The sequence below is a fragment of the Anomalospiza imberbis genome, unplaced genomic scaffold (genome assembly GCF_031753505.1).
Source record: "Anomalospiza imberbis isolate Cuckoo-Finch-1a 21T00152 unplaced genomic scaffold, ASM3175350v1 scaffold_80, whole genome shotgun sequence".
Classification (NCBI taxonomy): Eukaryota; Metazoa; Chordata; class Aves; order Passeriformes; family Viduidae; genus Anomalospiza; species Anomalospiza imberbis.
The window spans coordinates 431777-459678 of record NW_027100415.1 but is presented as its reverse complement, the minus strand read 5'-3'; the positions used below and the strand labels follow the sequence as shown (position 1 = coordinate 459678).

Here is a 27902-nt window from a genome sequence, read left to right as displayed (position 1 = left end):
AAGGAAGTCCTGAGGAAAGTATTTGAGCAGGTTTGACTACTGGAACATCAATGAGTCTCTCATCCTCTAAAAAACTCAGATGCTCTTCTGATCATATGTGTCTTTTCTTTCTCATTGTGTCTTATGCATGAAATACTATTTTCAGCTAAAAAATATTATTCTTCTCACTCTACCAGTGTTTGCTGAAACAAAACACCTCGTCTACATATGGATCCAGGTCACCTGTATAAGCAAACACAATAAGGAATCCAGCAAGAATTATTTATCTCTGCTCCCATCTGTCACGTCTCCTCTGGAGCTGGAGGTGCAGCCCCAGCACTCGGGAGGGCTCAGGGGCTCACCAGCTCAGCTCCCACACAGAGAACTTGCAGACCCTGGGCTGTTCTCCTTGGCCCCTGCACGCTCAGCCAGGCTGAGATGGACACTGATGGTTTCTGTGCCAGGCTCTCTGAGCCCAGCCCAGCTCCCTGCAAGCTCTGCCAGCTGCCCTGAGCTCTGTGCAGCACCAAGGGCCTCTCCCCAGCACAGCCCAGCCGGCTCTGGCCCCACAGCTCTGCTCAGCCCAGGCTGCTCTGGCCACTGGCCCCACGGCCTCAGCCCCTGGCCAGGGCACAGCAGCAGCTGCAGCTCAGCCAGGACTCAGCCCCAGCCATGGGGGAAGGGGCTTGGCCAAGGCCAAAGGAGGCTCCCTGGCTGCCCTGCTCCCCTCGGGCTGAGGTGCTGAGAGCTCTGCAGCCGCTGCTGCCATCCCATCTGCCCAGGCCAGCACAAGAGCCCGACCTTGGGGCCCTCCAGAGCTGCTCCTGCTCCAGGGCCAGGGCCCATCCCAGAGCTGGGGCAGCCACAGAGTTGTGCCCATTTCTGGTCATTGCTGCTCTGATGGGGATGGATCATCAGCCACTTGGAGATTATTGATGAATTTCACTACTCCAGAGGTCTCTTCTCTCTTGAGCTCTTCAGTTCAGGAATTCTGTGATTTGTTTAAAACTCCCAAACAAAAAATGCCGCTGGGAATTATGGCAGCTTTCAATTCTTCTGTGCTTAATTAGACAGATTTCAGAAGTGTATTCAAAGTGAATAGACTTTATTGAAATAGTTTGTCCAGTTTCCTTTTCCTGCTTATAGATTGATATCAGCAATGTCCAATTGATATTGACCCCCAGCACCTCCTAATGCAGTCTGAATAGATGAGAAAATCAAGACCCTTCATGGCTGACAATCAATAACACTTTGTCCCTACCCCCTCCCCACCATTTCCCTCATCCAACCCCTGGCACTCAGAGCAGCTGAGGAGTGGAGTCACACCCAGGGGTGTCCCCAGAGCTCAGGATTGGGGCCAGGTCAGTGAAATCTCTTTATTGCTGATCTGGACGAGGCCATCGAGGGCACCCTCAGTCAGTTCCCAGGTGAGCCCAAGCTGGGGGGAGTGTGGCTGTGCTGGAGGGCAGGAAGCTCTGCAGAGGGATCTGGACAGGCTGGAGCCATGGGCCCAGGACAATTGGATGAGGTTCACCAAGGCCAAGGGCCAGGTCCTGCCCTGGGCTCACAAACACCCCAAATCCCTGGCCGTGCCCTGCCCCTGATCCCTACAGCCTGTCCTGTTTCCTTCATCCCTGCATTGCCAGGGACTTTCTGGGACAAGGGAGCTCTGCTCTGGGGATGGAGGGAGGTCCAAGTGCCACCACTGGAGTGGGAACCACAACTCATCAGGTTTGTGTCCTTTGGGGGTCGGAAACTGGTGAGACTCAGAGGCACAGAAAGTTTCTCTTCATGGCCAACAGACCATGGTTGAACAGGACACAATTTAATAACAATCACACTCTTCCCTGAGCAGTGTGCAATGTCCCAGCAGTGTCTGATGAGTCCAGCATCCACAAGTGATTTCCATATTAAAATTGATTTTATACAAATGTGGTCTTGTGATAGATATAAACACAAATAATTTCTTGTATCAGGATGCTCGTCCTGGAGTGTGGGTAAAACAGCTCAAACAATTCCTGATTTGCAAAGCTGTCAGTGGTGGATGGAGAAGGGAGGTCAGGCTGCTTTTGGTGTTGAGGAAATGCTGAAACCAGCGTGACTCATTTAATCTCCTCCTGGCCTGGCTGATCTCCCCTCTTTCCCCTTCCACACATTGGCTTTTGTCTCCCACCAGGCTCCCGGTGAAGAGCCTGGCTCTGTGTTCTCCATCCCCTCCTCGCTGGCACTGCCAGGCTGGGATGAGGAGCCCCTCAGCCTTCCCTGCTCTGGGCTGGACAAGCCCAGCTCCCTCAGCCTCTGCTCACAGCCCAAGGGCTCCAGCCCCACCTTGGAGGCCCTTCCCTAACCCTGCTCCAGCTGCCAGACATCTTTCCTGCCCTGGGGAACCCAACCCAGGCCACAGGGACCTGGATAATCCACGTCCTTGATGTCCTGGTCACACAGCCCTGGCCCCTTTTCCCCATGTCAGGCTCTGGGGTGGATCCTGTGGAACATCCTTTGGTGGGGGCTGTGGCTCCAGGTGGACCGGGGGGATACCGGGAGACAGGGACCCTGCTGGGCATGAACAGCATTGGACTTGTTGGGAGAAACTGTGAGGGGGAGCTGGGGCGGAGTGACCAACCCAGTGACCTCACACAGCCCTCCTGGAATGTCACACAGCCCCTTTGTGATGTCACAGACTGCTCTGAGATGTCACAGAAGCAGATGATCTCATAGCTGCTCGATAACCTCACATAACCCACTCTGTGATGTCATAGATCACTCTGTGACCTCATGTTACCAGATGATAAATTGTCTCCACCAGGTGAGCTGACACCTGGAGCTTGTTCTCCAAAACCCCAGGCCTATGGAAACCACACAATGCCCATTGTGTCAGAAGGGGAACTGGAAGTTCACCAGCCTCAGTGTCCTGCCAGCTCAGCCAGGCCCACTGGAACATTGGGGTCCACGACCACCAGGGACCACCAGAGAGACCCCCAGGACAGAAGAACGCATGGGTAAAGGGGAGGGGAAATATGTTAATGATTCTGGGGAAATGATTATCAGATGTTTGTTTAGTCCAGGACAATCAGTGAATATGTGTGCAAAATACAGAATATGAACAGAAACTTTCCTGCACTCAGCATGCTCGGCTTTGGGAGGAGCTATCCCCCATGCACCCGGCTGAATAAAGAATGCTGCTTCTTAATGCTGCATTGGTGTGAAGGAGATTTCTGTTTTACCGAATTTTTGCTAACACTCCCTCTCCCAAGGAAAGCTCTGTCCCCTGCTGCTCACAAACAGAGAAGGGCTGGTGGCAGATGTGGGGGTCGGAGGCTGCCTGGGGCACAGTGACCATGAAATAATCAAGTTTTCAATGATCTGTGAAAGAAGGAGGGGCAGCAACAAAACTTCCACACTGGAATTAGGAAGGGCAGACATTGGCCTATTTAGGATGGAGATTTGGGGAGTACCGAATCAGGTTCTGATTTTTAATGGGAAATTACCCTTAAAAACAAAGGGGTCCAGGTAGGATGCACACATTTCAAGAAAGTAATCTTAAGGGGGAAGGAGCAGCCTGTCCCAGTGTGGCCAAAGATGAACTGGTGAGGAAAATGACTGCCCTGGCTGCCCGTGGAGCTTTTGTGTGAACTTAAGGGAAAAAAGAGGGTGCATTAACTTTGGACAGAAGGTCAGGCAACTTAGCAAGTGTTTAAGGATGTTGTCAGGTCATGCAGTAAAAAAAAAAAAAAAAGAAAGAGGTGTAACCTCAATTAGAGATTAACCTGGCCACTTCTGTGAAAAACAATACAAATGTGTCTATGAATAAATTAATGGCAAAATGTGGAATAAGTTGAACCCCTACTCTTTATTGGATGCAGTGGAGAATATAGGAACTAAAGATAAGGAAAAGTCCAAGCTACTTAACACCTTGTTTGTATCAATTTTCAATATTAGGACAGGATGTCCTCAGGACAAGAGTTCTCCTGAGCTGGTAGATGGGGTCAGAATGCAGAACAGGCCTCTGGAATCCAGGAGGAAGCAGCTGGGGACCTGTTGGGCCACTCAGATGCTCACAGGTGTATGGGATCAGATGGGATCCATCCTAGGGGCATGAGGGAGCTGGTGGATGAGCTCCCCAAGCTGCTCTCCATCATTTACCATCAGTCCTGGCTCACCAGGGAGGTCCCAGAGCACTGGAGGTGCCAGTGTGAGCCCATCCCCAAGAAGGGCTGGAAGGAGGATCTGGGGAGCTCCAGGCCTGTCAGCCTGACCTCGGTGCCCGGCAAGGTTCTGGAACAGATCACCCTGAGTGCCATCACAGGGCACCCACAGGATGGCTGAGGGATCAGAGCCAGCCAGCGTGGATTTCAATGCCTGCATGGATGATCTGCATGAGGGGATTGAGTCCAGCATCAGCAAATTTGCAGATGACACCACGGTGGGTGTGGGTGTGGATGTGCTGGAGGATAGGATGGCTCTGCAGAGGGACCTGGACGGGCTGGATCCAGGAACCAAATCCAACAAGGTGAGGTTTAACAAGTCCAAGTGCCGGGTCCTGCACTTTGGCCACAACAACCCCTGCAGCACTACAGGCTGGGGACAGAGTGGCTGGACAGCAGCCAGGCAGAAAGGGACCTGCAGGGACTGATGGACAGCAGGCTGGACATGAGCCAGCAGTGTGCCCAGGTGGCCAAGAAGGCCAATGGTTCCTGGCCTGGATCAGGAATGGTGTGGCCAGCAGGATCAGGGCTTCTGTGCCAGTCCTGATCTGCCCCCATCTCTGCACACAGACATTGCTGCTGCAGCTTCAGAGGAGGGAACAAAAGGAGGATTTCTGGTGAAAACTTTCCTGGGAGATTCTTTAGTTCATTTAAAGCCACTGAGAGCACAGCTCCTCATTGACACTCAGACTTTTTGTCACAGGAATCATGATTAGCAGATCTTGAAATGCTCTCAAGTCCCTGAGCACTAAGTCACGGAGAATTAAAGCCACACAGGCCACATCTGCAGTGCTCAAACACAGCTCTGTTGCTGCTGCTGCTGCTGCTGAACTAGAATCAGCTGACAGAGGCCATCACAGAAATTGCCTCTGGAGTGTCAAATACAATGAAAATTCCACCAGGAGAAAGAGAAACCAGAACTTCTCGACACACTTCATTGTTTCTTCCGAGCAGCAGCAGAAAATGGAGATGCCCAGAGGTATTTCCAGCCGCTGCTGATCCCAGTGGAGCCCAGCCTGCTGCCCAGTCCCAGTGGGAACCTGAGCCCAGCCCGGGGAGCTCCCGCAGTGTTGGGAGCTCAGCGCACGCGGGGCCAGGCCCAGAGCCCCGGGCACGGCCACCCATTGCGGGGCAGCGGCGCAGACGGAATGTCCTGCGGCCCAAACCTCCTGCTCCTGCCTCACAGCGCCCAGCGTTCTCCCCCTCCTGCTCCTCTCCCAGCACGGCACACATTCCAGCTCGGAGGAGGCTTCCCCAGAGAGGGCTCCGGTTCCTGTTTCAGCCTCAGTGTCTCTGCAGAGAAGCAGGGCATTTTTCAGGCACTTCCACAAGCTCCGGGTTCCCATTTCATGGGGAATCTGGGATTAAAATAGCCTTGTTAGGAAGGACAAAAGTGGAGGGAATGGACTGAAAATTATTAGGAAAAAATGACCATTCTTACAGACAAAGATCACCACGTCATTGCCTGCATTGCTCCTTTTCAGATTCTTTCAGTCATCTCCTGAGAGGTCCAGCTTGGTCTGGTGCTTGTCATTGATTGATTGAACTCTTGAATTATATCAGTGCATGAGATGTAGAAGCATCTAAAGTGAACACAGAAACAAACTCCCTCTGTCAGCCCATTTTCATCTTCTACATCACTTTCAAGATGCCCATGGGGATGTTGGAAAGATTATCCCACAGCTCTCCATTTCTGGCTGCAGGCTCTGCAGATTCTTTCTCTGCATTCAGTCAGGCTTGCATTCCCTGACAATTCCCAGTACCCCATCATGGTTTCTTAGGGCAGAAGAGTAACAATGAAAACCTTACCAATGGCACAACTGCCCAACCCACAAGGAAAAGAAAGAACAAGCTGTCAAGTTTTTCAAATATTTGTCCTGCTTTGCTGTAAGAGTCGTGCTGCACTCACGGTTTGGAAAGCCAAGAGAAGCTGCAGCTGGTGGCACATCTTGTGACAGGAGCTGCACCTCGTTCTCCAGGAAAGGTTCTTGGAAAGAGCAAACAGGACTGTGGAGAAGATTCTGGGAAAACTGAATGAGCTTTTAGGAAATGAAATGAAAATAGAAAGAAACAATCCAAGATGTTTTCCTCTGTTTATTTTTATGCTCCCCTTTTCCATCTTGCACTGCTTCTCCATCCCATTAATCCAACTGGATCTCACCTCTAAGATCCATGACATGGCAAGTTTGAGACACTGTAAAATACCATAAGCTACACACAGTTTGCCTTCCCCTGGTTTATTTGGAAAGCAGTGCTGGAGACTAAGTGCAGTGCTTGGGTCAGGCACAAATTCTACATTGAGGGAATGTGCTCCAATAGTGTTTGACCCTCAGCAGGGACAATGCACAGCAGCGACCAAGAGGATTTCTGTGCCGCTGTGCAGGAGTCCAGACTCTGGATCTGGGCTGAACACAGCAAAGTTCCCGTGTTCAGGCTCAGGGGCTGCCCCCGGGGAGCGGGGGGCTGGGCGCAGGGCCGAGCGGGCAACGGACAAACGGACACGGGGACAAACGGCCCCGGAGCTTCAGTTGCAGCAGCAGCAGCAGCAGCAGCAGCGGCAGCAGCGGCGGCAGCAGCCAAAGCAGCGAAAGCAGCGATTTTGTTGATTCCCTCTTGTTACTCCTCTCCCTGTCCCGCCGTCCTGCACCGTCTCCCGCTCTCCCTTTCCCGCTGTTCCCTCCTCTCCCAGTCTCTCTCTCTCCCCATTCCCGGCCGGGCCATGCCCCCGGCCCGCCCCCGGCTCCGGGCGGGGCTGCCCCATCCCCGCCCCCGGCCGTCCCGCCGGGGTCTCGCCTCCGCCCGGCTCTGGCAGTGCTGGCGGTGGCGCTTCTGGGCGGGCATCGGTGCCTGCGCCTGGGGCGGCATCGCCTCGCTCTGGCTCCGCCTGGCCCGAGCCTGGCCCCGGCCCCGGCTCCTCCCGGGCCCCGCGGAGGACACACGCGGCGCGGCCGCTGCCGCCGCCTCCGCTGCGGCTTCCCCGGCCCGAGCTCCGCCGCTCGGCAGCGCGGCCGCCGCCCCCGAGCCGCCGCTGTCCCGTTGCCGGGAGCGAACGCCTGGGGAGGGCCGGCCCGGGGCGCTCGGGGGGCGCTCGGGGGCCGCTCCTGGCCCCGGGCCGAGCGCTGACAGCCGCGTCCCGCCCGCAGGGAAGGCGCAGCAGGGCCTGCAGGAGCGGTACCGGCTGGGTTCGCTGCTGGGCAGCGGCGGCTTCGGCAGCGTCTTCGCGGCCACGCGGCTCTCGGACGGCGCCCCGGTGAGCGGCGGGGCCGGCGGCGGGCGGAGGAGGAGGGGGCGGAGGAGGAGGGGGAGGAGGAGAAGGGGGAGGAGGATGGCGATGGAGCTGGGGCTGCGCAGGGTGGGTGGTGAGCTCAGCCTGCTGCTGCTCTTGGCTTGCAGGTGGCCATCAAAAGGGTGCCAAGGAACCGCGTCCGGCACTGGGGCGAGCTGGTGAGTAAGCGGGGCCAGCGGCAGAAGCCGGGCCGTGCCGGGCGGGGATGAGCCGAGGCCCGGCAGGGTGGGAGCCACCAGGACACCTCGAGGGAGAGTGGGCGTGGGGCCAGCGCAGGGCGAAGAGCATCCCGGGCTGGGTGAGGAGTTCCTGACCCCCGGCATGGCATCAGCCCCACTGATGGCATCGTGCTCCTCCTGCAGCCCGACGGCACCAGCGCACCCCTGGAGATCGTGCTGCTGGAGAAGGTCTCCACTGGCTTCCCCGGTGTCGTCCAGCTGCTGGAGTGGCTTGAGCTCCCCAACGACATCTTGATCGTGCTGGAACGCCCAGAGTGCTCTCAGGACCTGCACCATTTCATTCGGGCACGGGGGTTCCTTTCCGAGGAGGTGGCGCGGGATCTGTTCCGCCAGGTGCTGGAGGCCGTGCAGCACTGCACCAGCTGTGGGGTCCTGCACAGGGACATCAAACCACAGAACATCCTGGTTGACCTGGCCACCGGGCAGGCCAAATTGATCGACTTTGGCTGTGGCACCTACCTGCAAGACACAGCCTACACTCGCTTTGCAGGTGAGCCCATGCAGGGGTGTGCTCTCGGTCCTGGCATCTCATGGCCCAACATCTCACAGCCCAAGCTGGGTGTGGCAGCAGGGATTCTCCCTTTTGCTGCCCTTCATGGCACTGAGATTTCAGCTGAGTTGCATTTGAGCAGGGCTGGGTGGGGAGCCAGCTTCCAGCCCTGCTGGCAGCCTTTGCCCACCACTCTGCCCAAGACTGGGGCTGGGGCTGGGGCTAGGGCCCAACAAAAACACGGGTGGGTGGGGGTAGCAGAGAGGGGGGCCGTAACCTGTGTCCCAGCCGGTTTGGTGTGCAGGTGACAAAGGGCTTGGACTGCTCCACTCACCTGGTTTGTTTTGGATTCATGATGTTTTTGGGCAGTGCAGGCAGGGAGGATGAAGGCATGGTTTTCCCAAGCACTGGGTGGGTTTTTCCTCCTCATGGTCGGGCCTTGCCAGGACTTCTGCTGCCCTCTTCCAACCCCAGTGGCTTCTTTTCCTACCCCGAGTCTGTACACAAGTCCCAGGTGCTGGCGAGAGGGCAGCGGTCACCCCGTGTGCCACTGGGGCAGCCCCCACACGCCCAGGGATGCTGGGGCCAGGCTCTGGGAGCAGCAGCATCCCCCTGATGAACCCCATCTGTATTCCACAGGAACACGGTCATACAGGCCCCCAGAATGGACCCACTTTCGATTTTACTACGGCAAGCCAGCTACCATCTGGTCCCTGGGCATCCTGCTGCACCAGATGGTCTGCGGGGAGCACCCTTTCAGGAGGAGCCAGAACATCAGCTGGGACCATCAGCTCTCGCTGCCACAACGGCTCTCTCAAGGTGGATCCTCATCTCTGGCCACGGGGGCAATGCCAGTGCTGGGAGACAGCAGCAGCTCGTGAGCATCCCGCTCTGGCAGCTGCTGAGGAGGTGGCACATGTCCTGCTCTCCTGCTCTCCTCCAAAACAGGGAATTGATGGGGAAGTTTAGGCCCAGCTCTGAGCACATCCAGCGTGGCCTGGGCATGGGAATAGTGGGGCAAAGCCAACAGGAGCCTTCTCCAGCTGACCGGCGGGTTCTGGTTTCTCTGCCCAGAGTGCCAAGATGTGATCAGGCGGTGTTTATCCATGCTGCACTCGGACAGGCCCTCGTTAGAAGAGCTGTTATGTGATCCCTGGCTGCAGGATATTGATCGGCCCTAGAAGAAGGGAGAGAGCCACAGGCACACTTTGATGCAAGGCCCTGGTAAGTTGCAGCTCCACACATGCCTTGGCAATCAGAAGCAAAGGAACCCAGACATTTTGTCCTGCCTGTGTCACTGCCCAGGGGTCATCAGATGGGGACACGCAGCCCTTGTGCTGGAGCTGAGCTGCTCTGCCCAGCACTGGTGGCCACCATCTGAGCTGGTTTTGCTTGTCTTGGTTCCCTGACAGCTCTGGGCCCTGGGCAGAACCCAGACAGCCTGGGCTCACCCCCAGGGAAGGAGAAGGAGCCCCTGGAGGAGCTGTACCAGGTGGGGCTGCTGCTGCTGGGGACAGCGAGGACGACATCAAGGATGACAACCTCTTCCTCCACCTGGTCACCGGCAGCTGAGGATGATGGACTTCGATTCTGGCACCTTCTCCAAAGCCAGGCTCCACAGGAAATTTGCAGGTGAGTCCACACGCAGGGGGATGCTCCCAGATTTGGGCATTGCACAGCCTGGCCAGGAACCAAAGGTTCCCCCTTTGCTGGGGCGGATGCAGCTGATCCTTCAGTCGGCTGCCAGGCTGCTTTTGGCAGGGCTGGAGGGATGGGCTGGGGCGGTGATGAAATGGGAGTGGGCTCCTGGCCCTGCCAACAGCCCCAGCACCCACCGTGCCCCGGGCTGGGGCTGGGGCTGGGGCAGCCAGCCCGACACAAACAAACCCCCATGGTGGGAGCAGAGGTGGGACTCCAGAACCTGTGCAGGGGCTGCTTTGCTCTGCAGGCAAGGAAGGGCTTGGGCTGCTCCACTGCCCCTGTTTGCTTTGGGGTCACCATTATTTTGGGGGGCAGTGCAGGGAGGAAGGGAGAGAGCCTGGGCTTCCCTCACCTGTGGGTGGGTTTTTCCCTGGCATGCAGGGGTTGGGCCTTCCTCAAGTCCCTGACAGTAATATGATTTTTGACCTTTTTTCTTCTTCCCCTTTTTGTCTGTAATCTATTTTCAATAATTTGTTGTGTGTTTTTCTAGAGGAAGCATTCTAGCTGGGGTCCAGTCTGGATGGGGAAGTGCTTGGGAGCAGCTGTGGCGTGGATGGGCCGTGCCCTTGGAGAAGGCTGAGGACATCGTTTGGGACCAGCTTTTCTTCCAGCGGGGGATGGCGTCAGGTGGGTCCCGTCTGCTTGGCATGGTGGGATCAGAGCTTTGGGGAGATGGCAGCGAGCACAGGAGCATCCTGCTCTGGGCAGCTGCTGAGGGCTGGATGTGCCGTGGCTGGCTGCAGGCTGGGCACATGTCCTGCCCTCCTGCTCTGCTCCCAAAGGCAGCAGGGATGGGCAGCTCTGGGCACAGCTCTGGGCAGGGCCAGCATGGCCTGGGCACCGCGGGCAGCTGGGACAAGGGGACAGGAGCCTTCAGCTGACGGGCGCTCTCTGGTTTCTCTCCTTGCAGCTGGGCTCTGCGGGTGCTGAGGCTGCTCTGGGCTCTGCCAGGGCTCTGCTGGAGCTCAGCACCGGGCTGCAATCAGCCAAAGAAGAAATGGGTGACCTGCAGCACAGACCTGCTGGAGCATTTCAGCAACACAGCTCAAGTGTGCAGAGTGTACACATCTCCCAAGGAAAACATGACACCACCCCAAAATAAACTTGTTCAATAGCTTCTGAAATGAAATCAATCTGGGATGACCCCAAATGACATTTTGCAGCCTGCTCAAGCTGTAGCTCAATCTTTCTCTGAACAGTTCTCTCCTCCACCTGCCTTTTACTTCCCAACTGCTCCCTCTTTTCCCCCAGTGAGTTCCCAGCCCATGGCAGTCTCCATCACACTGTTGCCTTCCTTGATGCCCCTCACCACGAGGAAGGCTGCGCCCCAGGCTTAGGGACTCATCCTGTCACGGGCTGAGGAGCAGCAATGTCTCAGAGGTCCAGTGGGATTTTAGTGTCATTCAGAGCTGCTCTCCAGCCCTCAGCTCTCCTCACTGCTCAGTTCCCACTCCCTTTTCCTCGTCCTTGCAGCAGGATGAGCTCTGTGATCCCCTTGAGCCTCCCCACTCTTCCCAGCCCACGCACCCACCTCAGTTAGGCTGAAGCTGCAGCTTCTCTGTCTCCTCTGGCACACCAGTCCAGTCCCCTGTGCGGGGAGCCCCAGCCCCAGAGCACAGCACTCAGCAGTGCAGTCTGGGCTGGAGCAGCTGCCCTGCAGCCCTGGCTTGGCTGTTTGTGGCAAGGGAATGCTCCCTGTTTGCAGCTGTCCCTGCAGGATGGCCCCAGGGCAGAGCCCAGCCGGGCTCCCACTGCAGCCCCTGAAGCTTGGGGCAGGCAGTGGTCCCAGAGCTGAGGTTCACGGGGAGCACCCAGAGCTGTGGCTTGCAGTCAGTGTTGGCAAATGTTGTGTTCTCATCTCCTGCAGCCTGTGGGGAAAGCCACCTGTGCTGCCAGGCCTGTGTGTGCCAGGGCTGTGTGTGTGCCAGGGGCTCTTGGATGTCTCTGTACCCATGGACAGAAGGCTCTGTGTGTGCCAGGGGCTCTTGGATGTCTCTGTACCCATGGACAGAAGGCTCTGTGTGTGCCAGGGGCTCTTGGATGTCTCTGTACCCATGGACAGAAGGCTCTGTGTGTGCCAGGGGCTCTTGGATGTCTCTGTACCCATGGACAGAAGGCTCTGTGTGTGCCAGGGGCTCTTGGATGTCTCTGTACCCATGGACAGAAGGCTCTGTCTGTGCCAGGGTTTCCATAGTGTCTCTGTGCCCATGGGTATGGAATAGCATGGACACTGAAAGTGTCAGTCCTGTTGCTTGCACGCTCCTTCCTTTGTATACAAGACGCATCCATGCACACCCCCATGTACAGATACATTAAAACATCAGGGAGGGACAGAGATTTCCCACAGAGCTCTAACTTGGGCATAACTCATCTTTTAGCCGGTGGCCAGGGGATTTTTTTCCCAGCTCTGTGTGAGAAGGTGTCCAGGAGCTGAAGGAGCAGCATTTAGAAGCAGTTTCAGGATTTCTAGGCAGGAAGTGGAGCTGACAACCATCCACGTAACTCGCCGTATTCATCAGGATGTGCTGCTGGTTCTTTGGGAATATGGCCCAATGGAGACACGAGCCTTGGAAAAATCCCAGCTCTCTGTGGGTTTGTGCAAAGGGGGAGCAGCAGAAACACTTTGTGTCTGCTTTGGGGACACAAGGCCCAAGGAGCTGCGGTGGCAGAGGGTGACCTGGGCTGGTGGCAGGTGAAGTCCTGGTTCATGACATCCCAGAGTGGCACAGGACAAAGCTCCAAGCCCTCCCAACCCCAGTGATGAAGTCTTTGTGATGCTGCACATCCTATAGGAAAAGCTGCTGTCACACAATGCACTGGGATTTGTAAGTTTCATTTTCAATACTTTAGGTCCAGGTTTCAAACTGCAATATTTTTGCCCTCAAGAAACAGTTGTGCACAATCCATCTCTGATCCTCCTATTGCTTCAACTCCAATTAAAAAAAAAATCTTAATATTGGAAACAAAACCCAAAGTCTTTAAAATGGATGCTGATGTCAGTCCGTAAGATGGATCCAGGCATCAGAACATGCACAAATTAAATGAGTTCTCCTTTTAAAAAGATCAGTTACCTCTTAATCCAAAGTTCAAGAAGATTTCACTACACATTTGTTTCTTTTTTTTTCTCTTTAATATTTTTCTCGGGTTTTTTTCTTTTTTCTTTTTCTTTTTAAGAAGATAACACATTCTGAAAAAGAAATGTTCAGCAAAATGAGAAACATTTCTCATAAACAATGAAAATATTTACTCCTCTGTTTGCTTTTCTCTGGATACCCTGATGTAAAAAATCTAGCAGATATGAGCAGAGGTGTCAAGTGTTTGCTTTGGTCTAAGCTGGAGTTCAGCACTGCTGACATCCTGGTCCAGCCAAGAGTTGCAGAATACTTTTGCACACCTCGAGCCATGTGTTTGCAGGCACAGCACCTGCAGAGCTGACACACCAGTGCACGTGAATAACTCTGTTACTCCCTCACAGAATTTGGGCTCTGCCCCAGAACGAGGTGCTCCAGCCCTTGGCTCCTGGTTCCCGTGGGGAGCAGCTCCCTTCCCTCTGGCTGAGCTGCTCAGGCAGAGCCCGGCAGCTCCTGGCCCTGCAGGGCTGAGGCTTTTCCCCGTTGCTGGGCACAGACAGATGGAGCAGCACTGCTAAACACAGGGGCACACAGAGGGACCAGCAGCAGCTGCCTTTGGCCACCTGAGGCTCCAAGGCCCAAACTCTGAGCAGACAGGGCTGGAAGAGACTCGCAGGCTCCCTGCTGGCTCTGCTGCCCCACTTGTGCCCACCTGGGAGCCCCCAGGGCCAGCAGGGACTTGAGATGGCAGCCCTGGGCTCCTGGAGGTTGTGCAAGAAACGGAGCTGGGGACTCCCTGTCCATGGGGAGCTTCCAGATGGAAAAGGCTGCTGTGCCCAGGCAGCTCCAAGGGCAGAGAAAGGAGGGTCTTGACCATGGGATCTGTGCCAGTCCCACAGTCCTGGGCAGCAGCCACCGAGCCCTGGAGGAGCAGAGGGCACAGCAAGAGGGACAAAAGCAGGCAAGGTCAGAGACTGGAGAGAGCCAGACCCGGGAGCAGGAACAGCTGCTCCACTGCACTCTTGGAGAAAGCTCTTGGCTGGTTCAAAGCACTGAAAGGCATGCAGGGCAGAGAGGAGGCCACACCAAACACTGCTCCTGTTTCCACAGCCTCCCCTCTCCGTGTCCCAGAAGGAATTGGATGGACTGTGTTCTTCTCCCCGAGTCGTCCGGTTCAGCACGAGCAGCTGAGCACCAGGAGCTGAAGGAGCTGAAGTTATTATCTTCATAATAACTTTTATCTGTCATTCTTTCACATTTATCAATTCTCGTCCCCTAAGCGAGGTGCTGGCAGGCGGAGGAGGGAACTCAGTCCCGATACAGAGGCTCGTGCTCGCACCCTGAGCGTGTAAATAAATAATCCAAACACTGATGGGATGGCAAAGGCTTGGCCTTGAGGGGGTGTTCGACCTGAGATCCTGCTCAGTGAATGTGGGAAATAGTAAAGGTAAGATGATTTTCAGAAAGCTGGGAAAGCAGGCCTTAGAAGCAGAAAGAGCAGAGAAACTTAGAGCTGGCTGCAGCTGCAAAGTCTGAAAGTAGAGAAAGTTACAATGGTATAGCAAGCAAGGACTTTAAACTGCTGCTCTGGCCCTTGTACCCTACTCTGCTGGGACAGCAACTCCAGGTCCTTCCTGAGGCTCTGGAAAGGAGCACAAAGGCCCTGAACTCCAGAAACACAGAAACTTGGCAAGTGGAGAGGGAGCCGGCATTGCGGGCAAGTGCCAGAGGGAGTGGATGGGGCTGGAGCAAAACATTCCTTCCTGCTTCTCCCTGAAGCAGGGACACAACCCTGTCCCACAGAGGGGGACACTCTCACCCCGGGCTGGCCACCAGCACCCAGGTTCTCCAAATCCCAGCACTGCCACAGAAAGACAGTGACAGAAGGAGACATCATCCAGCCACAGGCCGTTCAAGCTGACAGCTCCCACCACTCCGCTCCTCACAGAAAACCTTGGCAAGGTGTCAGGAGCAGGGATGAGACACGGCCATGGACACATGACACAGGTGGCCAAGGCAGAGCAATATGGAAGTGCAGAAGTTTTCTTCTTTCTCCTATCAACATGCACTGGCGTGGACATGGCCTCCTGATGGAGGGTGACATCACCGAGCGCAGGATTGTGACATGTCCCCCCTCGCTGCTTAAATACAGACGTGGGCAGAGCCGGTGCCAGTCTGGCTCTGGCCTGAACTCCTACCGAGCCTGACTGCGAGGTGTGGAGGGTCAAGCCAGGTTTCTCTTGTGCTGAGTGGTGCCTGTTCTTGGCAGGTCCCAGTGCCAGTCCAAGAGCAACCAGCAGGGTTTCCCCAGCCCTGCCTGGCTGGGGCAGAGCGTACCTGCAGCACTGACAGAAAACGTCCCCTGGTCAGACGTGGGCAGGTGACAGGGCTTTAGGGAGGTGGGAGGGTGTCCTTCTCCTTCCTCCCCTCTCCTGCAGGGTGTGACACCGGCAACAGAGAGCAGCTCCTGATCCTCAGCCCTCCCCAACGTGCTGCAGCAGCCAAATATGGCCACAGAGACAGATGGCAACTGTGCCATCTGCCAGGACACCTGGGATGACGTGGCTTCTACTCTGCCCTGTGGCCACCAGTTCTGCCGGAGCTGCATCCTGCAGTGGGCACAGACAAATCCCACTGTGCAGAGGAGCAATAGAGACTGTCAGGTTTTCTGATGATGCCGGTGACTCTCTAGAGATTGTCATCACAGCCCCTGAGCAGCTGCCAGCAGCCACGAGCTCATCAGAGCGAGCTCCCGGCGGCCAGGACGAGATCAGCCCCCATGGCCCTGTGCCGGCCCATCCCTCTTCTCCTCAGGAGACACCAGCCAGAGCTGTCAGCGGTGTCCTGCCCAAGGTCTGGGCAGGACTTTTCCGTCGACGACGGGAACTTCTGGACCCTGTGCGGACTTGGCTGAACCAGAGGATGGAGGCCATCCAAAGGGAGCAGTGGTGGATGGCAAGGAGCACAGAGTGCCATCCTGTATGTTCTCTGTGTGTGTGGGCCAGACCAGGAGGTCATGATCCAGAGTCTGCAGGGCTTCCTGGAGGAACACACAGTGCCACTGGTCCAGGGAACCATCGACATCACTGTGAGACACTGCAGCTCAGGGGCCCAGAGTCTGCTGCACTCCCACGCTGCCGCAGATGAGGATGACAGCCCAGCAGCCAGCAGCTGCTCCAGCAGCTCCAGTTCCATCTTCTCCAGCTCCCCCAGCCTCTCCAGACCCAACAGCCACAGTTCCCCCAGCTTCTCCAGCCCAAACAACCCCAACTCCTCCAGCCCTAAAAGCCCCAGACCCAGCAGCCCTCAAGTGCCCACAGAGGAAGAAGAGGAAGCTGCCACAACGGAGGCCACCCCCAGCAGGGGTCAAAGCCATCCCCCAGTTGTGCCGGTGTCCCCAGAGCAGGACCAGCCCCAGGATGAGGCAGGTCCCTCTGATCCATCTGTCCAGAGCACCAGCCTCAGACCCTCTGGTCCCACCCAAGGCAGGCACTGCTTGCCTGGGTGGCCCCGGCGGTCCCTAAAGAGAAAGGCCTCAAACTCTCCCCACCCCTGCAGTAGAACTAGCAAGGCTCTTCAACTCTTTCTTTTTAGAAAAATAAATAAATTGTTGTTATTTCCCACACACAGTCTCTGCGCTCTGCTTCCTCAGCCTTCCCCTTGTGCCCCACCGTGGGTGGCACCCATGTCCTGTGGGGCACCAGCATTGCGCCCAGGGCCATGTGGGCAGCTTAATTGTCTTCAAGGCCAATCTTACCTAAGAAGAAGTTGCCTGGACTTTCATTCGTCTCAATGTCAATTCCACTCTTGGAGTTTTTCCCAGCTTTGTCCTTCCCAAGGCTGTTTGTGCTAAAGTATCTCAATACTCCATCCTGGATCTTATGAGCATCTGCAAACAGCTGTTTTGTGATGCTAATTACATATCACTTTCCCCTTTTACTTTTTAACAAATATTTTCTAAAATATCGATATAGTTACAATTATTGGCACAAATCATATTCATTTATCACATCTCTATCTGGCTTTGTTTGAAGATGTAGGCTCAAAGCAAACTCCCTTAGCTCCTCCCTGAGCCCTGGCCAAGAGGAGGATGAAACCAGATGTTCCCACACTAGAAGTTGTGGTAGCTTGTTTATTCAACAGTATAAAATCTGGGCCCTCTCACTTGGCGCAAAGTTGGCGGCCTCGCCTGAGGGTGGGCGAACCACATAGGAATTCCCAGTTACTGGGAGTGCTTCTCCCATCCCTTGGTGTGACAGGGCATCCCCAGCTGACGTGTGTGTCAGGACAATGGTCAAGTATGAGGGTAACTGGTGATGTATCTTTCTGAATCCCTACAGGCAATCTTTTCTAGTAATAATCAGGTGCATTGCTTAGCTTATCCTTTTGTACTTCTGTGCTGCTTTGCCCTACAGTCAATGACACTTCTTCCTTAAGCTGGGGTGGGTGTCTTTGGTGCTGACCCTGCCAGCAAGCCATTCCCTTCAGAATTGGACTCGGTGGATCCCTTCCAACACAGAACATTCTGTGATTCTGTGATCACTTCTACAAAGTTTGCTCAGAATGAGTTTCAGCTAAAACACTTGGAATTATTTGCTGAAATTAGAGTTGGTAGATGGAACTCTTGTTGGTAAACAATGGAGGGAGAGAACAGCTTCATGTGGGTTTTTGGGGCGTTGCCCCAATTTTGTGGGTTCCTCCCTCCATTTTGGGATCTCACACCTCCGTTTTGGGGGTCTCCACCCAGCGATTTTGGCTTCCACTCCTTCCACTTTGGGGTCCCCCTTTAATTTTGTGCACCCCATCCCCATGTTCCACACATGCCCAGCGACCCCAGTGTGCACTGAATGGCCAGCAAGGGACTGGGGAATGCTGGGACCCACAGTGATGTCAGTCATCCCTCCTGGTTACACATAGGACTCCTCGGCCCTTTTTGGGGTGCCCTGGAGTGCCAAGGCCACGGGGAGGAAATGTCTTTGCTGCCACGCTGGGCAGGATCTTGCTTGGCCCATTGTGGCCTCATGTCCCCTGTCTCTCATTGTCCTCTGACAGCCCCTGTGTCCCTGCACCCCTCTCAAGAGCAGGACTTTGGTGCCAGCACCCCCAGGCTCCAAATCCCCGCGTTGGCTCTGTCCCTATGGTATCCCCACGCGGCCGTTGCGCCGGGGCCGTTGTGGCAACAGCCGGCGAGCGGCGCCATGGCGGAGCTGCCGCTGCCCGCCGGGCTCAGAGCCAGCGCCTTCCCCGCCAAGCTGTGGCGCCTGGCGAACAGCCCCCGCGTCCGCTCCGTGCGCTGGGACAGCCGGGCCCGGGGGCTGCTCATCCACCGCTCCCTCTTCGAGCGGGAGCTGCTCAGCCCGGGCGACGCCCAGGGCCCGGCCCCGCACACCTTCAGGGCCACGCAGTTCCGCAGCTTCGTGCGCCAGCTCTACCGCTACGGCTTCCGCAGGGTGCCGGGCCGGGTTGGCTCAGCTGCGACGGGCGATGCCGGGGCTTGGCTCCACTACGGCAACCCCTGCTTTCGCCGCGACCGCCCCGACCTCCTGCTCCGCATCAGGCGCCGGAGCGCGGCCAACAGGCAGCGGCCGGCGGCGGGGCGGGAGGGCCGCAGGCGCCCGCCCCGCGGCTCCCAGCAGCTCCCCGGGGCGCGGCCGCTGCCGCACGGGCGGGACGGGCGCAGCCGCTTCCAGCCGCTCTCCAGGGAGCGGCCGCCGCTGCCGCCCGGGCGCCCGCCCAGCGGCTTCCTGCTGCTGCACAGGGAGCGGACGCTGCCGGACGGGCGGGAGCTGCGCAGCCCCCGGCCTGGCCGCTTCCAGCCGCCCCCCGGGCAGCGGCCGCTGCTCGCCCGGCGCCCGCCCTGCGGCTTCCACCTGCTGCACAGGGACCGGCCGGTGCCGGCCCGGCGGGAGGGGCCGAGCCGCTTCCAGGAGCTCTATGGGGAGCGGCCGCCGCCCGCCGAGCGGGAGCTGCTGCGCATCCCGCCCTGCGGCTTCTTCGGTTTCTACGGGGAGCCGCTGCTGCCGCTCGGGCGGGAGGGGCCTCGCAGCCGCTTCCAGCAGCTCTACGGGGGGCAGCTGACTCCGATCGACCGGGAGGTGCTCAGGATCCAGCCCTGCAGCTTCCAGCAGCTCCACAGGGAGCAGCAGCCCCCAGCCTACGACCCGCGAGGTAGGAGAAGAGTTGTAGCCTTGCTTTTCCCCAAAAGGTCATGAAAAGTGACTGTTTGGAGTATTTTTCCACGAGGCTCTGTCATTCTCGGCCCAAAATTCTCAAGCTTATTTAGAAGGGGCACCTAGAAAGCCAAAAGATTCTCTGCCTGGTTTTCCTGCCTGCTTCCTGTGATGGTTGATCCAAGGCAGCAACAGAGATCTGTGTCCCAGAGCCACGTTGTGGAGTGTGACCAATGTCTTTGTATTCTTGCAGCCACCTCAGGCACTTCAGCCCCCAGCGCTCCACCTGGCAGTGCAGGTTGTGCAGCATCGACGGTCTCCGGCTCAGCCTGGAATGCACCTGGTGAAGAGCAATTGCCACCAGTGGATCTTGGCTTTGCCGTGGAGCAAATGATCCGGGAGATGAGGAGATCCCTGCCTGAAAGGTCTCCCTCTGCTCAGGTAACCCATTGGAGGGGAATGGAAGAGGCTGGGCTGAGAGCTTTTGAACGCTGTTACATGGAGAAGGAGAGTAACTGTATCCTTGATGCGATTCAGTCAAAATACCGAATGATCTTTAGTTTTCTTTTTTTCTATTGTTCTTTCAAGGGCAATATGAATGTTGCCCCTGAGTCTTCAGGAGGGGAGCCTGTGAACCGGGCTGCAGCAGAGGAAACTTCATCTGGCACCGAGAGCTGCGAGAACAGTTCCCCAGAGCCCGAGGAGCCTGGTAAGGACAGAGCCCCCGTTGGTTTAGAGAGGTGTGAGACGGCTGCTCTGAGCCTGCCTCTGGCAGGAAGGGAGACGAGAAGAGTTGAGCTCTTGTCTGCAGGGTTGGTGCTTCCTGGTGCCTTTAGTTCAAAGGCACATGCACAACCTGCCCGAGCCCTGCCCTCCACGCTTCGCCAGAGGCTTGGGCACTGAGTCCTCTGCTGTGGCAAGAGAGCAGAGAATAAACCTGACCTTGTGGGAGTTGTGCCACCTAGCTGGGTGTCCCAGTCTGGTTCATACCTCAGCCCCCAGCAGCCTTCAGCCATTTCAGTGAGGACTGTCCTCTCTCTGTCACTGGGACTGTCTGTGTTTCAAGCTCTCGTGGGTGCCATTTGCACTGTGGGTGCTGAGACTTTATTAGAATACTTAAATACTTTACACAGTTCCATTTGGAAAACTTGGAAGGATCCCTGTTCTTTATAGAGCAGGCTTCAAATTGCCAAGTGAGAGTCTGCCTTTCAGGCCATCTTTTAATGTCCCTGATAGAAGGACAATTGGTGCTCAAGGGACGCTTGCACAAGGGCCAGGATTGTCTCAGTGTTCCCTTTGCTTCCCAGATCCCGTGTGATCAACTTGTCCAGGAGGGCTGCCCTGTGTGCCAGGAAGAGACAGAGGGAGAGCCTGTGACCATTGGGCAGGTAGAATTCCTCTGTCTCTAGTTATATTTATAGATGTATATAGTTATATTTATTGATATATGTAGTTGTATTTATAGGTTTATGTAGTTATAATTATCTACATAGACAGAGATTTGTCTAGTTAATTTATTTTTAGTTTTAGGTGTATATATTTATATTTTTAGATGTGCAGTTATAGTTGTAGATGCCCATAGTTGCATTTATACATGTGTATAGTTACATTTACATATATATAGTTATATTTGTAGATAGGCATATTTATATTGATATATGGGGGTTTAGTTACATAGATTGATATCTGTATAGGTGTAGGCCTCTTTTTAACCTCTTCCCCTGCTCTGCTTCCTCCCTCACCTCTTGCTTTTCCCCCGTGTCCCCTGTGTCCCCTGTCCCTGTGCTGGGTCCGAGCTGGCGGCCGGGCCGGGCGGAGCAGCAGTTCCAGCCCCGGGTGTCCCTGGAGCGGTGGGAGCTGCCGGTGGCCCCAGGCACTGTCCCCTGAGGAGCTGCTGAAGGACGGTGAGACTGAGGGGGCTGAGGGGGCGGTGACGCTGAAGGGACGGTGACCCTGAGGTGCTGCTGGGGCTGAGGGCTGTGGGGCAGCCGAGGGCGATGGTGGCACTGAGGTGACAGGGAAGTGGCACAGGCCGAGGGGTGGCGGGTCTAGGGGGACGGGATGGGTCAGAAGGGACTGAGGGGCTGAGAGGACTGTGAGGGGCTGAAGAAACTGAAGGGGGCTGGGGCTTTGCCGAGAGCATGGCGGGGCTGAGGGGATGGAGGGGGCCGGCAGGGAGCACAGAGGGCTCCGGGACTGCAGCTCTGCCAGGCCTTGGAACCAGTTGCAGAGCCTCCGCTTTTGCCACAGCTGCAGTGGAGACCTCGAGGACAGCCGGAGATGGATGGGAGCCAGCAGGGAGAAGCTGAAGGTCAGCAGCAAGAGCAGGGAACGGGGACCTGCTGCTGCCACGCTGGAGAGAGCCCGGGTGAGGCCACAGGGCCGGGGAGGCAGGGTGGGGCTGAGGGTGGCGTGGGCTGTGGCCGTGGGCACTGCCCGGCGGGGCAGCAGCGGGCCCTGCCCGTGCTGGGGCTGCTCAGCGCAGCTGCCCCGGCCGGCACAGGGGCTGTCCTTGGGCAAGGCAGCTGTGCCGGCAGGGCCCGGGAGCTGTGCCGGCTGTGCCGGGCTGCCGGGGCTGCGGGACAGTCCCGCCACGGCTGCGCTCACCACAGCCTGGCCCGCTAGGCTGCTTTTCCTTTCTAACCCTCCTGGGGAGGCTCTGAGATCTTCCCTTCCCTGATGGAAGTGCAGCTGCTGCCAAGGAAAACGTCCCCATACTGACTCAGTGCTCCCTTTGCTTCCCAGCTGTGCCATCTGCCGTCTCTGTCCAGGAGAGCTGCTCTGCATGGGAGGAAGAGACCGAGGGAGAGGCTTTGAAGATGGGGCAGCAGCAAGAGCAGGGAGCGGGTGTTATAAGTTAAAGTAAATAATTTGTCTGATCCTTTAGGGATTGATAAAAATAATTTTATTGATTCCAGCAAGCAATGACAAGCAAACAGCGCTGGGCGCAGCCGGGGAGTCAGTGCTCCACCAAGGCTCACACCGCTTCCCTTTTCCCACGGTCCTTTATTCTCCCCCTTCTTCCGCGTTTGTGGCTTTTCCGGGAGTACTCTGCGCGTGCGCCTCCATTTGATCTGCGTCTGCTCTCTTGTGGTCGTCTGGATGAAGGCTCTCCTCCTCTTCCTTGATGGGGGTTTATGACCCTGTAACAATCTTTGCATAGATGGTTACACACCTCCCGACCCTCGTTGTACCATCAACTTAAGGAGTCAGCATATCCTCGGGTTTCCTGTTATTCACAAAAAACCTCTTCCTTTGCCCGAGTTCCTGTTTAATGATGAACAAAGAGACTTCTCTTATCTGTTACAAGGGGTCTGGAACACAAGTCCTGTGAGGAATGACTGAGGGAGCTGGAGTTGTTTATCTTGGAGAAGACTCAGAGGTGACCTTATCACTCTCCACACTCCCTGAAAGGTGGTTGCAGTCAGGTGGGGGTCGGTCTCTTTCTCCTCACAGCAACTGACAGAACCAGGGGACAGTGTCTTAAGCTGCACCAAGGGAAATTTAGGTTGAATATTAGGAAAAAAGTATCTAATGGAAAGGTGATAAAGTACAGGAACTGTCTGTCCAGGGAGGTGGTGGAGTCACCATCCTGGGATGTGTTTAAAAAAAGACTGGATGTGGCACTCAGTGCCATGGTTTAGCTGAGGTGGTGTTAGGGCATGGGTTGGACTTGATGACCTTGAAGGTCTCTTCCAACCCAGCAATTCTGTAATTCTGTGATTGTGTGACATCACAGACCAGGTTGTGACATCAGAGCATGCCTGTATGACATCACAGAGCAGAGCGAGCTGTGAGGTCAAAGAGTGTGCTGTGACATTATAGGGTGGCTGTGTTCCATCACTGAAGGTGTTGTGACATCACAGGGTGGGTCTGTGAGCCCACAGAGGTGCTGTGTGACATGTTAAGTGAGTTCTGCCATCACAGAGCAGGCTGTGACATCACAGAGCAGGCTGTGACATCACAGAGGAGGTTGTGATGTCACAAAGTCAGCTGTGACATTACAGGCTGGCTGTGTGACATCACAGAACGGGCTGTGATGCCACAGAGAAGACTCTGACATCATAGAAAAGGGCTCTGTGACATCACAGAGCAGTTGTGTGATGTCACAGAGAAGGCTGAGACAATACAGAGTGGGTTGTGACATCACAGAGCTGACTGAGAAATCACAGAGCAGGCTGTGACATCACAGCGAGGCTGCATAACTTCACAAAGGTGGCTGTGACATCATAGAGCTGGCTATGACATCACAGGGTGTCTGTGACATCACAGGCTGGGCTGTGACATCACAGGGCAGATTTTGTGACATCACAGAGCAGACTGGGACCTCAAAGAGCAGGGTGTGACCTCACAGGACACCTCTATGAATTCACAGGTGGCCTGTTACCTCTCAGAGTGGGCTGTGTGACATTACAGGGCAGCTTTGTGACATCACAGGGGCTGTGTGACCTCACAGGGGCTGTGTGAGGTCACTGGGGAGGTCACTCCACCCCAGCTCCCCCTCCCAGTTCCCCCAGAGAAGTCCAACGCTGCTCGTGCACAGCGGGGTCCCCTGTCCCCCCGGGTCCCCCCGCCCCCTGCGCCGCAGCCTCCCCCAGAGGATGTTCCACGAGATCGACCCCAGAGCCTGACACGGGGACGGGGGCCGGGGCTGTGGGGGGTGGGACAGGGGGACAGGGACCCCCTGGCAGCGTCCCCGTGTCCCCCAGGGCCAGAGCCTGGGCCAGGGCTCCTTCACCCTGTTACCAACGAGGGCTTGAGAGCGCTGAAAAAATCCCCAGCAAGGGATCAGCAAAAACCAGATTTAATATTAAGCGACAGCACGGCAAAGTTCCGTGCCAAGAGTCACTCTGCTCCTGGAGCCGTTGTGATGGCTGCTCGCCATGGAAACCTGCCCTGGCCCCTTGCTCAGGGCTGGTGTCACTGCCCAGAGCCAGAGGGGATCCCTTGCTGGGGGCTTGTGCCATGGCCACCTGCCCTGTGCTGCGCTGGCCGGTCAGGCGCCGCGGAACCAGCAGCAAACGCCAGGGCCAGGGCCAAAGGCCAGGTCAGCCCGACAGAAAGGGGCAGTGCTGGGCACTGTTTCCATGGCAGCTCTCACTGGGGGTGACACCTGGGTCACCTGTCCTGGCAGTTGCCATGGAAACCCGGCTCATTGGGAATACAAGGGTGGACAAAGGTTTTAGTAGGGCCTGTCACAACGGGACAAAGGGGGGTGGTTTTAAACTAAAGGAAGGGAGGTTCAGATAAGAACAGATAAGGAGGAAATGTTTGATGATGAGGGTGGTGATACACCAGGACAGGTTCCCAGGGAGGTGGTCAGTGCCCCATCCCTGGAAACATTCAAGTCCAGCTGGGACAGGGCTCTGAACAACCTGATCTGGTGAAAGATGTCCCTGCTCATGGCGGGGTTTGGATGAGATGAGCACTGCAGAGCTCTTCCCACCCAAACCATTCCAGGACTGCATGGGCAGAAGGGGCTGCTCAGTGCACTCCATCCACTGCCTCGACTCCTCATGGTCTCTGCTGGACCCCACATCCCACAGCCAAACCCAGCCCCTTCTCTGCCTTTCCTCCCCCTGCCCCAGGGGCTGGCACAGCCAGGGGGGCACAGGTGACCTTTGGGCTTTGCAGGGCTCAGGCACAAGGGCCGTGGCAGAGTCAGGGCTGAGGTCACACTCTGTGGGCTGGGGCAGAGCCCAGCCAGAAATGAGCCCTGAGGCAGCAGCTCTGCAGTGCTGGCCACCAGGCCGGCTTGCCAAGAGAGGCTTCTGGCCATGCCCTGCAAGCAGCTGCTGCTGCCAAGGCGCCTTTGGTGCCTCAGGCTCTCCCTGGCACAGCTCCCAGCACGGCACTCTGCCCTTGTGCCCGAGGCCTTCCCTGTGCTGGGGCTGGCCTGGGGCTTTTCCTGCAGCGGGACCTGCCCTGCTCCTGGCACAGGAAAGGCAGTTCCTGCTGGAGCAGGAGGCTCTGCCTGCAATGGGCTCAAACCACTCCCGCAAGGCCCTGTTTGCAAAGCCCCAGTGGGAAATGAAGGAGGGGCGTCACGCTGCCGTTGGGGTGAATAATGCTGAAACCAGCCTGACTCCTCCATCCCAAAGTTCTACATCCCCAGAGGGAGATGAAGCTGTGGCAGGGCTGGAAAAATCCCCAGAGAAAGGAACAACCAAGTGACACCACTGAGAGCTCCTGCAGAGCTGCTGAGCTGGCCCAGCCTAGGCACATCTGACTGACAGGGCAGCACTTCAGACTAGAAAAGCCCCATCCCAAATTTTAATGGCAGTGTCTCCTGACATTTCCATCCTTGGAGGCTGTGGAGATTCCTCCCTGCAGTGGGGACACCCCCTCAAGGTCACTGCTCCAGGCTGAGCCAGAGATTTGCCCATGGTGGTTGGTCGGGGGCAGTGACATCAATCTCTGCTTAAGAACTGGTTTTTGTTTAATACAATTGATTCAAAATTGCTTCCTGCTTCAGCCTGAGTGTCCCTGCAAGAACTGGGCATCTTTCAGGCAGTTCCAGAAGCTCAGGGATCTCATTTCATGAGGAATCTGGGATGCAAATGGCCTTGTAAGAAGGACAAAAGCAGAAGCAATGGACTAGAAACAATTAGAAAAAATTACCCTTCTTCCAGACAAAGTCCACCAAGTCATTCCCTGCATTTCTCCTTTTCAAATTCTTTCCTTCGCCTACTCTCAGAGGTCCAGCCTGTTCTGATGCTTATCATGAACTGACTGTGCTCTTGATTTATACCAGCACTGGAGATGTAGAATCACCCAAACTGAACACAGAAACAAACTCCCTCTGTCCCATTTTCATGTTCTAGATCACTTTCCAGGTGTCCATGGAGATGTGGGAATGATTATCACACAACTCTCCATTTCTGGCTGCGGGCTCTGGAGATTCCTTCTCTGCATTCAGTCAGGCTTGTATTCCCTAACAAGTCCTGGTTCCACCTCCTGTTTCCCAAGGCTGGAACAGTCACAATGAAAACCTCACCAATGGCACAACTCCCCAGCTCTCCAGGAAGAGAAAGGACAAGCTGTCAAGTTCTCCAAACCTTTGTCCTGCTTGGCTGCAAGAGTCCTGCTGCACACCCGCTGTGGAAAGCCAAGAGAAGCTGCAGTTGGTGGCACATCTTGTGACAAGAGCTCAACCTGGTTCTCCAGGAAAGGTTCTTGAGAAGAGCAAACAGGACTGTGGAGAAGATTCCTGGAAAACTGAAACAGCTTTCCAGAAGTGAAATGAAAATTGAAAGAAACAGTCCAAGATGTTTTCCTCTATTTATTTCTCTGCTGCCTTTTTCCATCTTGCACTACTTCTCCATCCCATTAATTCCAAATGCATCTCACCTCTAAGATCAGTGACTTAGCGAGTTCTAGACACTAAAGTACCATGACCTAAACAGTTTGCCTTCCAGTATTCACTGGAAAGCAATGCTGGAGCCATAAGTGCAGGGCCAGGACCAGGGAATCCTTCAGCCAGGAAATGTGCCCCGACAGGGTTTGATCCTCAGCGGGGACAATGCACGGCAGCGACCAAGGAGATACCTCTGCCCCCGTGCAGGAGTCCAGACTCTGGGTCTGGGCTGAACACGGCAAAGTTCCCGTGTTTGGACAGGCTCAGGGGCTGCCCCCGGGGAGCGGGGGGCTGGGCGTGGGGGTGAGCGGGCAACGGACAAACGGACACGGGGACAAACGGCCCCGGAGCTTCAGTTGCAGCAGCAGCAGCAGCGGCGGCAGCAGCAGCAGCAGCGGCAGCAGTGATTTTGTCGACTTCCGATTCTTACTCCTCTCCCTCTCCTTCTCCCGCTGTCCCGCTCTCCCTTTCCCGCTGTCCCACACCGTCTCCCGCTCTCCCTTTCCCGCTGTTCCCTCCTCTCCCAGTCTCTCTCTCTCCCCATTCCCGGCCGGGCCATGCCCCCGGCCCGCCCCCGGCTCCGGGCGGGGCTGCCCCATCCCCGCCCCCGGCCGTCCCGCCGGGGTCTCGCCTCCGCCCGGCTCTGGCCGTGCTGGCGGTGGCGCTTCTGGGCGGGCATCGGTGCCTGGGGCTGGGGCAGCATCGCCTCGCTCTGGCTCCGCCTGGCCCGAGCCTGGCCCCGGCCCCGGCTCCTCCCGGGCCCCGCGGAGGACACACGCGGCGCGGCCGCTGCCGCCGCCTCCGCTGCGGCTTCCCCGGCCCGAGCTCCGCCGCTCGGCAGCGCGGCCGCCGGTCCTGAGCCGCCGCTGTCCCGTTGCCGGGAGCGAACGCCTGGGGAGGGCCGGCCCGGGGCGGTCGGGGGGCGCTCGGGGGCCGCTCCTGGCCCCGGGCCGAGCGCTGACAGCCGCGTCCCGCCCGCAGGGAAGGCGCAGCAGGGCCTGCAGGAGCGGTACCGGCTGGGTTCGCTGCTGGGCAGCGGCGGCTTCGGCAGCGTCTTCGCGGCCACGCAGCTCTCGGACGGCGCCCCGGTGAGCGGCGGGGCCGGCGGCGGGCGGAGGAGGAGGAGGAGGAGGAGGAGGAGGAGGGGGAGGAGGAGGGAGAGGAGGGGGAGGAGGAGGGATAGAAGGAAAAGGAGAAGGGAGAGGGGGAGAGGGGGGAGGAGGAGGAGGAGGAGGAGGGGGAGGATGGGGCTGGAGCTGGGGCTGGGGCTGAGGCTGGGCATGGCGGGCGGCGAGCTCAGCCCGCTGCTGCTCTTGGCTTGCAGGTGGCCATCAAAAGGGTGCCAAGGAACCGCGTCCGGCACTGGGGCGAGCTGGTGAGTGAGCGGGGCCAGTGGCAGAAGCC

At 56.8% G+C, this 27902-nt stretch overlaps 2 long non-coding RNA genes across 2 annotated transcripts in view; one reads left to right on the top strand and one right to left on the bottom strand.

Annotated features, from left to right (window-relative positions):
* Positions 1 to 5753: 5753 nt before the first annotated feature.
* The window catches only part of LOC137467810 (uncharacterized), a 332764-nt gene continuing 310615 nt past the window's right edge, over positions 5754 to 27902 (bottom strand). The window contains exon 2 of the long non-coding RNA XR_010995634.1: positions 5754 to 5789. This is a non-coding gene — a long non-coding RNA (uncharacterized lncRNA). The remainder of the gene's footprint in view (positions 5790 to 27902) is intronic.
* On the top strand, positions 19475 to 20692 carry LOC137467817 (uncharacterized). The gene is made up of 3 exons (XR_010995635.1): positions 19475 to 19582; positions 19730 to 19850; positions 20449 to 20692. It is a non-coding gene; the product is annotated as an uncharacterized lncRNA (long non-coding RNA).